Raw genomic sequence first — 14,977 nt, forward strand, 5'->3', positions numbered from 1 at the left:
ACCTCCCCACAAAGGCTTTTTTTTAGGTCTGTATGGAAAACTTATTTCCCAGGATCAAGATTGGTGGAACGTATTAGGGGATCGGGCATATTCTCAAATGCATCCAGCCATTCTCCCAGAATGTCTCTTGGTCTTTTTATCTTTGCGTCTTCATAATTGCTTTGTAAAATTCTTTGTTTTCATTCACCCCAGCCCTCCAAGCTGTTGACATAGTGTTGACACAGGGCTAAGTGTCAAATCGTAGATGCTATAGTTTCTTGCTGATATGACTTACCTTTGCCTCTTGAGAAAGGTGAGGGTTGATTTGGGGGCAGGAAGTGGTAGGGCAAGGGCACAGGAAGAGGGAATTGTCACTAGTGTCTTTTTAGGCCTGTTGATTGGATTCTGGAACGGATAGAAGCGTCTAGTAGGACTATTTCAGATGTGATATTGACATGTTTGTGAACACCACCACCTCTCAGAAGTCTGGAGAGGGAACGATGATGGTATTTTGAAGGAGGGGGACAGTCATCCAAGGGTTTGGTCATTTTAAATACTTCTTAGATTTGTAAGATGGACTTTTGTAACTTGGGAATGGCCATAGACATTTTCATGGTACATAAAATATTTTTGGTTCTTAACTTGAATACAGAGTAGTAACATATGCATATTCCAGGTTGATGTATTCTTTTCTCTGTTTGGCATTATTTGTCTTGCCTTGAGTAAGTGCGTGTGCACATGTGCAATGTTTGAAATGACAAATGGATGTCCTTAAGGGGAAATTTATGTCATCATTTCCTCACCAGGGAAAATGAAAGAAAGAACAAAGCTGAGAATAACCTGAATTTTAGATCTAGTAAGTGGCATGAACTGGGAGATACAGGTTGACCCAGTCGTAGCACATTAGCATTTTAATGTCAAGGAAGTAATTTAACTTCCCTGTGTCTTGGTCCTCATTAATAGAGTGAGGGAATGAGGTACTTGGCCTTATAAAGTGCCCGCATCATTGACTAGCACATAGTTCATCATCATCATCATCTCTTGAACCAGATAGAAAATGGAGGCAGGGCTTGAAGAAGGACAAAGTCAGCCTCTGAGTTTGGGAATTGTGATGCAGTGAGGTAGGAATGCAGGACATCAGCTTTCTCACTTGGAACCCAGCGGAGATTTTTGGTTCACATGTTGAAAGTGTGAAGAGAAATGACACCAGAGCTAGACTGTCCATTTCTGGGAGGCACTGAGGAAAATCACTGGGCATTGAAATGTGTCCAGTGGTAATTCTTCCATTGTCATAATAAAATGCCCAGTGAAGTCCAAGGTCAAAGGAGATAGTAAGTACAAAATCATATTTTGAGGACATTCTTTGCTTCATCAGTGTGATGTTAACCTTCATCAGCACAACTTCTGGGCCATATGTTTATCTTTGTGTTTAGGTACTTGTATCATTTAGATAAACTCACATGGAATCACATGCACTAAACTGTTTTTTAAAAAGATTTTAGTTGAGAGAGAGAGTGCAAGCTTAAGCAGGGGGAGGGGCAGAGGGAGAAGCAGACTCCCCACTAAGCAGGGAGCCTGCTGCGGGGCTCCATCCCAGGACCCTGGGATCATGACTCAAGCCAAAGGCAGACACTTAACTGACTGGGCCACCCAGGTGCCCCAATACATGCATAATTCTTAAGAATACACAGGGTAAATTTTTTTTTTTTTAAAGATTTTATTTATTTATTTGACATGAGATAGAGATAGCCAGCGAGAGAGGGAACACAAGCAGGGGTAGCGGGAGAGGAAGAAGCAGGCTCATAGCAGAGGAGCCTGATGTGGGGCTCGATCCCATTAACACCGGGATCACGCCCTGAGCTGAAGGCAGACGCTTAACCGCTGTGCCACCCAGGCGCCCCACACAGGGTAAATTTTTATAAACACTTGTTTCTGTCATCATCACTGAAATCAAGGTAGAGAACACTAGCACTCTTTTGTGCCCCCTCCCAGTTGTTACCTACCCAAAGGTAAATGCTGTTTGGACTATCATCATAGATTGGTTTCATGAAGTAAGAGATTTTAACTGAAGATTTTCTTCCTAACATGTTAGTATTGAGAAACTAAAAACAAGATGCAAAAATGTTTAGCTGAGACAGAGAAGAGTGAGTTCCCCGATTATATTTACTAGCAACTCCCTCCTTATACAAAGTAAATGCTTATTCATAAGGTTAACTCATTTCTTACCACTCCTGTGGAAACACTTCTTCCATTGTGTGGGTCAGTCTACAGTACCCTGATTTAGGCAAAATAGAAAGTAATTGGAAGATGGCTGGAAACCCAAACTCAAAAGAGCAAGGAAGCACAAAGTCTTGTCATGTCGCCAGTGGAATCTGGGTTTGGCGGTGGTGCTGCTGCTGCTGGACTGTGTGGCTCGTTCCCTTTGCAGTCATCCCTGCTCATGCCACGAACAATCTCTCTGACCTCTGGGTCTTTACGTCACACCCCAAATTTAGAATCTGAAATGAGGCATGATGAGCTGACCCTAGGACATATGACTGCCAAAGACCAGCATAGGAAATGTCCATTTTTGTATTGTAAGGTAGGGTCTCGCCTGACATGAAGACCCAAGTAATGGATGGTTCACCTAAAAAAAGGGAGAGGTTTGGATGTTATTCAGACAAAAAAGAAACTGAGCAGGGGTGCCTGGGTAGCGCAGTCGTTAGGCGGCTGCCTTCGCCTCAGGGCGTGATCCTGGCGTTCGGGGATCGAGCCCCACATCGCGCTCCTCCCCTGGGAACCTGCTTCTTCCTCTCCCACTCCCCCCTGCTTGTGTTTCCTCTCTCGCTGGCTGTCTCTCTGTCACATAAATAAATAAAATCTTTAAAAAAAAAGTCTTTAAAAAAAAAAAGAAAGAAACTGAGCAAAACCGAAAGGCAAACTATCTACAATACCTCAAAATTGACTTCTGTTATTTTAAAGCCTTTATTTGCTGCAAAAATAAATTTTATCTAGAGGTCACAGCACATGCAAAGTTTTAGGTGTTAAGTAGCAGATTTCTGAAGTGGATGGAGCCCTACTATCTCAGTATGCTATTCACTTCCGTGGGGGAGCTATTAACAGAGCTCCTAATGCTCATCTCCTAGGGGTAATGCCTTGAGTTTTCAGGTAAAATTACCTAGGTGTCACTTGTCTTGCATAGAAATATGCTGGCATTGTAAAGAAATCTTCCCCTGTCCTGTAACTGAGTGGTGGTGACATGTGCTAATCATAGTTGCCTCTCGATGTGTTTGGATGTTATCAGCTAGCAGAGCCCAATAGAGGGGCAAACAAATCTGACATGTTACCAGCTTCATTTATCACAAAGAGGGGGAAGGATAATCTCTTCTGATATAAACTACAGGCTTATTTTGGAATGAAGACTAATAATTTAATTCACTGCCTTTAAGAAGTTAAACACCATCAAGAGGAGGGCTGGTTTTTGTTTTTGCTTTTGTTTTTAATGACAAGCTGTGATGAACCAGGCACCTTTGATCCCTTAACATCCTCACCTAAACAGTTATAGCTCTCAACTGAGAATTGTTGGTTTCCTTGCTTTGGTGGCCAGTCTTGAGAATTCTCTGACAATTCTGAGTGTAGTGGCTATGTCTCTGTACAGTATTTTGAGTGCTGAGGGCCTGTTTTGAGATCCAGTGTTGTTCTTGCTGTTATTTGTGGTAGGAGACTACATGGTTATCTAACCTTTTGTGGTCTGGATTTTGCTTGTGTTTATTTTGGTTGAACCAAGTTGGGGGACAGTAATACCTACTGCTGGTGTAATCAGTTGGGCTACTCAGCAATGGTGTCCCATTCACCCAGTGTTGCTGGACGTCTCTCTGGCCCCAAAGACCACCCTTCCCAGTGATGGTGATCATGGGCCTGCATTTGTTTTAGTTCACTTTGTTATGGAGACACCATTGCTCTTCTAACTGGCCAACCCCAGCAGTTGCAGGTTCTTGGTTCTATTCTTGAGACTTTTCCAGAGTGCGTGTTTTTCAGCCCTGTCCATAGTCCCATCATGGCTTCATTATGAACATAATTTGAAGGACTATTTGATGGCTTTAGAGAAGATGTCTGCTTCAGCTAAGTTAATTCGGCTTAAAATATTAAATGTTTCTTAATACTAGGGGAAAAATCTGAATTCTAATTGTGAATAATTTTAAAGCTGATGTTGAGGATGTAAAGCTTATTACTGAAAGATACTCTATACTTCCTATGCTCAGAATTTCTAAATGTTTCTCACTATAAAGAGCACACTGCTGCTGTTATGAGTGACCTGTTTACATACTTTAAGTTTATTCTTTATTTGAACAGTTGGTGAATCTAGAGCATTTATTGAGACAGAGGATGCAGAATGAAGTGTAAGAAAAAAACCCAAAGCAAACAAGAAAATCCCTGAAAAATTGACCCAAGCAGATAATAAATGAACATAATGGGACTACATATTTTCAAAGTTCGTAGTTCTACTCAACTTTGGAAGTGCAAGCTGATTTTCACATTAACACGAAAACTTATTTGGTGTGCTTGATTTGTCCCCATTCTAGAACCCAGCTGAAGGTGTTTTTTTATTTTTTTGTTTTCTTATAGGATGAGAAGCCCTACTTTATTTATTTAATCCTGGTATAATTAATATATAGTGTTATATTAGTCTCAGGTGTACAATATAGTGATTTGATGGTTCTATACATTACTCAGTGCTCATCACAAATGCCGTCCTTAATCCCCATCACCTATTTCACCCATTCCCCCACCCACCTCCCCAATGGTAACCACCAGTTCTCTATACTCAAGAGTCTGATTTTTGTCTTTTTTCTTTGTTCATTGGTTTTGCTTCTTAAATTTCACATATGAGTGAGATCATATGGTATTTGTCTTTCTCTGACTCACTTAATTCACTTAGCATTATACCCTCTAGAACCATTCATATTGTTGCAAATGGTAAGTTTTCATTCATTCTGGAAGACCTTCATTCTAAACAGCTTTGTAGTGAAACATTTCATTTAGAAGTTTGGACATTTTTTCTTTAGTTTGCTGTAATCCCCATTCACTGAGTAGAACTTGTATTGATCATTGGGACCTAGTTTGTTCCAGGGTTCTAGGTTATTCTTTCTACCCCAGCTGACATCGGGATTGGACAATGCCAGGTGCAGGACATACAGTGCAGCTCCAGTACCTCCTCCTCCAATAAATATGAATGGGGGGGGCAGTCAAGCTTGGATGCTTCTTGGCCTGACCAAAGGTGTGGCTTAACATGGTTGTGGTAGAGACCTCAGATCCAGAAGGAGAAAAGATCAAATCTGCAAGGCCCACCACTAAGTAGTCCCTGTACTGTGGCTCCATTTCCTTCCTTTTTATGGTTGAGTAAGATTCTGTTGTGTATATATACACCATATCTTTGTTATCCATTCATCTATGGATGGACACTTGGGTTACTTCCATATTTTGGCTATTGTAAATAATGCTGCAATAAACACAGGGGTGTATATATCTTCCTGAGTTAGTGTTTCGTATTCTTTGTGTTAATATCCTGTAGTGCGGTTACTGGATCATATGATAATTCTCTTTTTAATTTTTTTGAAGAAGCTCCATGCTGTCTTCCACAGTGGCTGTATCAGTTTGCCTTCCCACCAGCAGTGCATGAGGGTTCTTTTTTTGTTTGTTTGTTTCCCCACGTCCTCGTCCACACTTGTTCTTTCTTGTGTTTTTGATTTTAGTCATTTTGACAGGTGAGAGGGGATATCTCATTGTAGTTGTGATTTGCATTTCCCTGATTATTAGTGGTGTTGAGCATCTTTTCAGCCTTAGGTGTTTTGCCCCTTCTTCTCCCCTCCTTTCTTGGTCACCTGACAGATTTTCTGGGAATCTGCCCTGTTAAGCTGTTCATGTCATTTGGATTGTCAGATTTCCTTATTTCCCTGTTGTCTTTAATCTTGTCGTCTTCACATTGTGGCTAATCTCCCTGCTCTCTTTCCTGTAGCTGCCTTTCTGGGTTTCTGCCTTTCCCTTTCTGGGAACTCTCTTTATTAGAATATCAGCCTGGTATCTGAGAAAGATGACAATAACTTAGGTGGTGTACAATATAACCACAACACTGAAAAGTAGAAAGTGGTCATGGTCATGTTTTTATTCATCATTGAATGTTTATTCATTACTTCTTTTTGTAATGAAAATAGAAGTTTGAGTGGCAACTGAATGTCAGGTATTGCCCTGAGTGCTAGAAATTCAAAAAGAAGAGAGCTTTTAGCTTTCTGGGTGTGAGATGTGGTAGAAGAAAGACAAACGCTAATTATCATATATCAGCATGTGAAAGAATCCTATTTGTAAGTTTACTGCTGTATTCGTTAGTGCAGCAAAGAACTATTATGGGTTTTGGAAATAATGCTGTTATATATTGGAAATAATGTTAATTAAAATGGAATTTTTCTATATACTAGTTAGGAAGAGTTTAGATCTCCTCAAGCTATATCCCAATATGCAGAAGAAATAGAGTTTCTTCACTTAATTCTAAGAAAGCTTTGTTCTCCCGCCTCCCTGTCCACTGGTCAGGATGAGAGCACAAAATGAGTCCATTCCAGTATATGTAGTCTGATGCAATGGTATATACATATACATACATACACACACACGCGCACACACACACACACACATACACACGCGCGCGCACACACACATACACATATATGTAAATAGTTCCTTTAGGTTTTGTACACTTGCTTAAAATTCTCAATTACTCAGATATGTGGCTTTCTCTGTTCCTTTCCGGGATGCTATCTGCATGTATGGGGAAGGGAGTGGGGATTGGGCATCCCCTGCCTTCATGACGGTTCGGGATGAACTTGTCCATCTTTGGGCATCTGTCTGGAATTTGCAGCTATGTAGGTTGTGGTGTGGTCACTCTGAGCTATGTTCAGCCCGACCTGTGCTCCTCAGCTGACCTAGACCCCATCTTGCTGCTCTTGCTGACACTCTTTTGGACCTCTCCAGATCTATCACATCCTCCGTCTAGTACATGCCCTACGACATCACTCTTGTAATCGCGGCCTTGGGTTATCTTTTTTCTAGCCAGTCCCCCGTTGCCTCTCAACTCACTTCTGTCTACATCCTCTTTAGGAGTGCACCGGAACTTCTGGCCCCTTCCACATCATACCAGAACTCAAACTGGCTATACTATAGGTCAAATGTTACTTTCACTCTTGGAGTATCCTGTAACTTATCTGACACCCCTTCCCTGTGCTAGGACCAAAAATCAGAAGGGAGATGAGGGCTCAAATATGTCACCACCCACCTCACCTTATAATCCTCTGGTCCCAGAGGGGGTGAATTTAGGCTTTCTGGTCTCATAGGTTCTTTCTCTTTAGGGTACCAAGCACCATCCCTAGCCTTAATAAGAAGCAGCTTTGTCTTCCAAAGACACCACAGTCTGAATTTTTCAAGTTCTATTCTTGATAAAGGCGACTTTTCCAGCCCATTGTCCTGATGTAAAATCATAATTTCAATGTCAGAAGCAGGTAGTTCTGTTTTGTTTCCTGCTGTAACAGTGCTAAAATATCCTCTCTCCTCAGTATAACCTTCCAGAGCCCCAAGGCTTCAGGCTGACAAGAGAAAGATGACAGGCTTAAATTCAGTGCGTGTGTGTTTGTGTGTGTGTGTTGAGTGTGGTGGAGGCGTCACTATTTTCCAAAGGATTACGCTTGTCATACTAGGTATCAGTCACTAAGTGACTCTTCCTTTGCCGGTTGGGAAACACCAGTATCACATCCATAGCGGCTGCATGGTCTGAGAAACAAAGCCCTGTGTTGTACATTTATAATGAAAACCTCAATAACAAGGCAAGTTATATTCTTACATAGGAACAAAATATTAACTGGGGATTATATTCCTAAGTACTAGATGTGACAGTAGGGAAGAAGTACCGGCACAAGAGTGGACAGCTGTAGGCGCTCCTGTTAATCCTGTCTGTTGGACCCTATGCCTCAGGGGCAAATGGGTTAAACGAAGAACGTGTTCTTGTAAAAGACAAATGAGTTAATGTATTTTGAGTCTAGAAGTTGCCTTAAATATTAAGTATGAATATTGAAAATAATGCAAATATGCTTTTTCTGTTGTCCCTTTTGATTATAGAGATCATTAATAATCATGATATTTTACAGGTAAGAGTAAATGACCCCATAAGTAGACATGACAGGTGGTTCCTGGAGGCAGCACAGCCTTCTTTTTGTTGGACTTAATCAATGATGAGGGCTTGGAAAACTAAAGTAGTTCAAACAGGATAGAGCAAGTGATGCATTTGGAAAGCAGGGGAGGGGAGAATTTCAAGAAATAAGGGGTCATAAGAGTTAGCAGAGAGGTCACATAAGATGACATTTGGCTGTTAAGATGTCAGTGGGGGCTTTTATCTAGGAGTTGGAGGTGTGGTAGGATGTTGGCTAGATTGTAGTGACTTAGAAAGGGTGATGGGATTGCAGACCTTGATGATCACAAGAAGGAGTGAGGGGATACAAGATGGAGGAAGAAGTTGAACCTAAAATGGCCTTGGACTTGAACATGTTGATCATCTCATTAAGGGGCCAGTTGAAATGCAAGAGGAAGAGGGTGAATGATGTGTGGGATGGTAAAACCTGACGAGTTGGGAGTGAGTGCATAGGTGGAGTTCGAAGAGAGTTGTCTTCCTCCGAGACTTGAAAGTGCCTTAGGGCCACAGGCTGGACCAAGGTGCCAGATCCAAATCTTCCAACCCCATTCCTTGTTCTTCCTTCTGACCAGCCTCTTACAAATGGCACATACATATCTCAAAGTGGACATCCAAGAAAACGAAAGTGCCACCTATGCCAGAATGAAGCAAACATGTACTTTGTCACTTTTCTGACCATCTTAGGATCTGAAGAACCTTTGGGGGAACTTGAAAGGCCCATGCCTTTGAAAATAGCAGCTTTATACAAAATGTGGTAGTTCTCCAATTTCCCCAAAACACAAGGCTTGAACTCATATTAACCATTAGCTTTAAAATAGAGATTAGAACATTTCTTTACTTAAATTCTCACTGAGGTGTTCTGAGAACCTGGAGAGCAGGAAACTGCTGAATCTGGACTTCTTTGCTTTTCCTTTTTCCCTTGGGCTGTGAAGGGCAAGGAAAGCCACAGGGGCTGTTCTCCACAGTGTGCAAGGAAAGATGGGGGCCCTGGAGTATGAAATGAGATGGAGTCCCTTGCCTCAGTGTCTATGACGAGTCTATATAATGTGAACTTCAGGGCTTTGTGGATACCTGTTGGCCAAAGACTTCCTTGTCCAACCCTCCAGTGGTATTGACTTACAGAGTCACTGCTTATGCCAACCTATCCTGTCCAATCCAGAAAACTAGTTGATGAAATCCTAGAGAAGTAAAATAAAATCATTACTTAGATCCTGTTGAAGGTACAGAGAGGGACACATCTAAACTGTTCAAAGTGTCTGTGGGTTTGGTCTGTTGGTCAATGACTAGGTTTATTTCCTGCCAGAAGCTACCCCTGCTTGAGTGCTGTGGGGGCCTTTGTTTAAAAAGAGTTTGAATTTGGCTTACTGGCTAGTTCTCATTTGGCTTTTAATTTTGGAATGCCTGTTTTAAAGACTTTATTTATATTTATTAGTGGTGTCTTTTTTTTTTTTTTTTTTTTTAAACCAGGGAGCTAGCAGTTAGTCCTATGCTTTTTGCATGGAAACTATTGAGGAAACTTGGTCCCATCTGTTTGTACACGCCTTGTCTGAGATGTCCGTGCTGTAAAAGGCTTAGGAACAATTCTGTCATGTGTCCCGTGCTGGCCCCATCCTAACCTGGAAAATTTTCAGCAGACCTAGACACATAGTCAGTGTTTAATGGTCCTATCGGAAAGCCTGTCAGTTATGGACTTTACAGCTATTCACTGCTAGTGGAGAAATAATTAGGCAGTAGCCTCCAGATCTGTCCGCATATGTGGACTCAGAGATAGAAAAGCTTGCTTCTCTGCTGCAGTGTTGTGTAGACTAAGCAAAAAGATTCATTGTGAACGTATAACAAAAGCTTTTCAGAAAGGAGAGAGGGCGAGAGATAATTAATATTCTTGAACATCCACTACATACCAGACACTGTGCTCGCTGTTTTGTAAACCTTTTATCTAATTCCCATGACTTACCCAGTGTGCTAAGTATGGTTTTTTCCTCTCAAAGGCTCAGAGAGATTATAAATGATGTGTCCAAAGTTGCACAGCTATTAAATGGATTCCCTGAGACCATCAGACTGGAATGACTCCATAAGTGTGTGAGGGGGTGAATAAAGCACAGGGGCCCAGCTCTCTTGACCTGCAGCCCAAGCACGTTTCCGTGTTACCATTTTGTCTCTTACCTCACCTTATATTTTTCAAAATGTACAATGCTTTGTTTTTTAGGAAGACCCACTTTGAGTAGGACGTGAAAGTAATGGATATGAATTTTCTTCCTCTCATTTATTATAGGACATTTGGTTACTAATTTAAACCTGACAGTGCTACTCCTGACAAGTTCAATCCCCAGAAAAGCCCTGATAAGAAACAGACAGGTATTTTATGGTAAATCCTTGTTCAGAGACCATGAACATGATGGTTAATGTGTGTGTGTGTGTACATATATATGTTTATATATAAACAGGGCTGAGTTCTAAAGTAGCAGTTCTTTGGTGGTCTGCTTTAATGAACAGATTAGGATAATCTCACTTGTTTAATGTAGATAACCCATTTAAGGCCTTAAGAATAATTTAATCTCCTAATTAGCCTAAACATTCTCTTTCAAGAACATTAGTTTGCTAGTCTCTGTTTTTTATATATTAGGAGATAGATTTCTTTCTTTTTTTTTTTTTAAAGATTTATTTATTTATTTATTTGAGAGCGAGGGACAGAGCATGAGCAGGGCGGAGGGGCAGAGGGAGAGGGAGAGGGAGAGGGACAAGGACAAGTAGACCCACTCCGCTGAGCAGGGACCCTGATGCTGGACCCGATCCCAGGACCCAGCATCATGACCCAAGCCCAAGGCAGACGCTCAACTGACTGAGCACCCAGGTGCCTGATATATTTCACTCCATAGTGTAATTTAAGAAGGTTTTGCATTATTTTCAAAGTGTTCGGGAGAGAGATTAATGTAATTGTTGTCCAGTAATAATTTCCGTACCTGTCCTAGGCCACTTTACTCCCTTATCTTCTCCACGGATAAAAGAATGGGTATTACTCTCTTATATTCTGAGAAAAAGAATATTTCTTAGGAAAAAAAAGAATTCTCTACTTTATAAAAACTGGTTTTCCTATCTCTGTTCTAATTAAACTCTTTTAAGCTCATGATAAGCATCAGTTAAGGCTTTTTTGTATGCTCTTCTAAAGGGGGAATGGGGGGGAGGACAGACCAAACAAAACAGAAAACCAGTTCCCTCACTAAGCTCAAGAGAAAGTTCCTTGTTCCCAAATCCGTTTATGAGGATAAGCCATTCTAAATCTCTTCAGACCCCTCTCAGAAGCACTTTTGTAATATCCAGAGGTGTGGAGGGCATTTTAAGCCCTAAATTGAGCAAACCAAACTGGCCTGGCGACTGCCTTAATCTGTCTAGAAATGGTTCTGGCACGGGCGTGAGGGTTAGAAGTGCTCAGTCACAGCCGCATCCCAGCTCTCTGGAGTGCATTTCAGAGTTTGCGTTTGCTCGCCTCCTGAAAGTATTAGACTAGAAAAGTGTACCTGCTGTCCTCACCCTCTCTCCAGCTCTGGAATCCTTGTATAGTATCCAGTGAGTGGCCACAGAGGTGCCCTTGCCAGAGTCTATAGGGATATTGCAGATAGGCCTGAGTGTCCTGAACATTATTTAATCTACTCACCCCTATTAAAAATTCTCATTTCTGTGTCCCAGTCCTTCAGAATTCCATGCCTATTAGGTGATGATTATTAAAATACTTAATAAATAATTAAAATTAATAATTAAAAATTTTGAAGAAACATAGGCGCATTTTGGAGAAAGAATCACCCAGAACAGAATACAATCTGGACATGAGTAGGCTTTCAGTTCCAAGTGGTTTTTGTTTTTTGGGGGGCAAGTTTGTTAAGATATAATGTGTTTATGGTAAAATCCATCCTTCTTAGTATATAGTTCTTAGTTTTGAGAGATGCATTTAGTCCTGTATCTGGTGCCGCAATCCAGATACAGAACATTTTTATCACCGCCCAAAATTCCCTGTGCTGCCCCTTGGTTGTAGCCAGTGTCTCTCCTAACCTCAATCTCTGGCAACTGTTGATCTGCCTTTCTCCCTATAATTTTACCTGTCGCAGCATGTCCTGTAAACAGAATCCTAAATCATATAGCCCTTTGAGTCTGGCTTTTGGCATTCAGCATAATGCATTTGAGATTCATCCATTTGTTGCATGTCTCAATAGTTCATTCCTTTGTATTGCGGAATAGTGTTCCACTGGGTGGAGATGCAACAGGCCATTTATTCTGCAACCAAAGGATATTTGAGGTATTGCCACTTTTCGGTGATTAAGAATAGAGCCGCTGTAACCATTCGTACAGTTGTTGTGTGAACGTAAGTTCACAACAATATCTACATAAATACCTACGAGTGGGATAGCTGCATGACAATTTTATCAAAGGGTAATTGTTATATTTACTTGAAATTTTATGATTTTTCTCTTAATTGCAAATACGATGATGCAGGGTCACTGTAGAAATCTTGAAAAACGTAGAAGAGTATCAAGAAGGTTAAAACACAACAACAACAACAAAACCCTAATCTCCTCTATCACTCATTTTATTCTGGGTATATGCATAGTTACTTAAACAAAAATGTTTATTTACATATTTTGTGACCTATTTTTCACTTCACAGGTATTTTTCTGTATCATTAAATATTATCATAATTTTGAAAGACTTCACAAATACCCAAGAAGTAAACTTGATGATAGGTGTATCATAAATCATGGCACACTGATACAGGAGAGGTTTTGGTGCAGAGAACTTAGAATTCCTCAGGTGTAGCCCTTTGCACATACCTAATCCTATTCACACAGCCCTGTATTACATGAATTCATTTAGGAACACTTAGAACTGGTATGACCAATCGCCTCTCTGTGGATATGACTTTTAAGTTTGAGGCTTATGGGTATGAATAGAATTTTGGTCCACCCCATTTAATTTTTTCTCTTGGGTGAACTCAGTAACTATTAGCAATGATTTAAATGGTGACTGTAAGAATATTGTTGTTGTTCATTTTCATAAAGGAATTTTTCTTAAGTGAAATTAAAGTTAGAGACTATCATAGGTTAAATAACCAGCTAATAACTAAAGATCTTTATTGTATTTTTTAAAAATGCTACCTCCAGGGCATCTGGGTGGCTCAGTCAGTTAAGGCTCTGGTTGTGATCTTGGGGTCATGCGATTGAGCCCCATGTTGGGCTCCACACTCAGGGTGGAGTCTGGTTGGGATTCTCTCTCTTCCTTTGCCCCTCCTTCTTGCTTACTTTCTCTCTCAAAATCAATAAAATCTTTAAAAAAAAAAAAGCCACTTCCATTACTGATTGAAGTAAGGTCTCTGTACTGAGATAGTCCATGAGTTTGCTTTTTCTGTTGATATTTTGGAAAACTTGGGAATGTTCTTGGTGGGGAGAAGTGCATCCATGCACATGACTGGCTCGCAGAGCCCTAGGCATGTCCTGTTCTCTAAAGAGTAGCTAACAGCATTTGGTTAGATAACGAAGAACTTGAGTATGGAAAGGATTTGAGGAGTTTAAAGACTTGGCTTCCATTTTGGGTGTCTGGCAACCGTTTTTTTTTCTGCCAGGCCTCAACTTCAAGATGTATATTTCTCAAGAAATCATTAAAAATAGGGGTGCCTGGGTGGCACAGTGGTTAAGTGTCTGCCTTTGGCTCAGGGCGTGATCCTGGCATTATGGGATCGAGCCCCACATCAGGCTCCTCCCCTCTGAGCCTGCTTCTTCCTCTCCCACTCCCCCTGCTTGTGTTCCCTCTCTCGCTGGCTGTCTCTATCTCTGTCGAATAAATAAAATCTTAAAAAAAAAAAAAAGAAATCATTAAAAATAAACAGCCTTCTGGAATCAGTTGTTAATCTAGTAATCAAAGTGACAGACTTGGGCAATGTGAGTTATTCCCCGCACTGGAGCGTGCTTGGTTGCAAAGACCAAATGCTTCCTGGTTGAAACCCTGGGAGAAAGCGTGTGTGTGTGTGTGTGTGTGTGTGTGTGTGTGTGTGTGTGCGCGCGCGCGCACGCACACCTCTTCATAGAGTGGAAGACTCACTGTCAGAGGAAAGGAGTGTATGGCTTAGTCTTGAGAATGAAAAGGAAGTCCTTCGAAGCTTCTGGGCTCTGAGCTCCTGGTCTCTTCGTATGGCTAGCAAGCTTGTAAACAAAATCCCAGTTAAATAGATACCAGTTCATTGTCTTGTTTATGGGCATACTCTTTCAGAACCCAGCTACGGCAGTAAAAAAAACAATTTCTCTTAAAAGAGTTGCTTGACAGCTTAGCTTTAGTTTTGTTTTTGTTAGGGAAGCATTTTTTGAAAAAAGCTAGAATGTGCTTTCCAGTTAATTGGGAAGTAAGGAGTTTCAGTGGAAAATTGATGGGTTGACTAGTAGGCAAATTAGTTTGTTCCTGAAGTACATCAACCCAGTATGTGATAAATTTACTAAGCACAGAGCAAGCTGCTAGGAATAAGGCCAGTGAGAATTCTGTGCTGAGCGTGGTTTCAAGGCAGCTTTTGTACTTGGTGGCTCTGTCTAGTTCCTAAAGAAATGAGAGAACGACAGGTTTTACTGAATTTGTATTTTGGTGTCTTTTAAACAAACTAGGCATTTTTGAGTACTCAGTGTTGTCACTAACCTTTTAAAGCTGTCCTGTGTTCCTGCCGCTGAAGAGTTGTTTGTCCTCCATTTTGAGTGATTTTAATCTAAACACATTAAGCTTCAGTCCATTCTTCCTTCAGAGATAGAAAGCTGGGTCTGA

The 14,977-nt window shown here is 40.9% G+C and overlaps 1 protein-coding gene and 1 pseudogene across 7 annotated transcripts in view; one reads left to right on the forward strand and one right to left on the reverse strand.

The window, feature by feature from the left end:
* Positions 1 to 14,977, forward strand: part of ARHGEF28 (Rho guanine nucleotide exchange factor 28) — a 298,167-nt gene that overhangs the window by 89,055 nt on the left and 194,135 nt on the right. The gene's annotated exons all lie outside the window — the stretch shown is intronic.
* Positions 4,998 to 5,250, reverse strand: LOC113255217 (cytochrome c oxidase subunit NDUFA4-like; annotated as a pseudogene).

This window comes from Ursus arctos, unplaced genomic scaffold (genome assembly GCF_023065955.2).
Source record: "Ursus arctos isolate Adak ecotype North America unplaced genomic scaffold, UrsArc2.0 scaffold_5, whole genome shotgun sequence".
Taxonomy (NCBI): Eukaryota; Metazoa; Chordata; class Mammalia; order Carnivora; family Ursidae; genus Ursus; species Ursus arctos.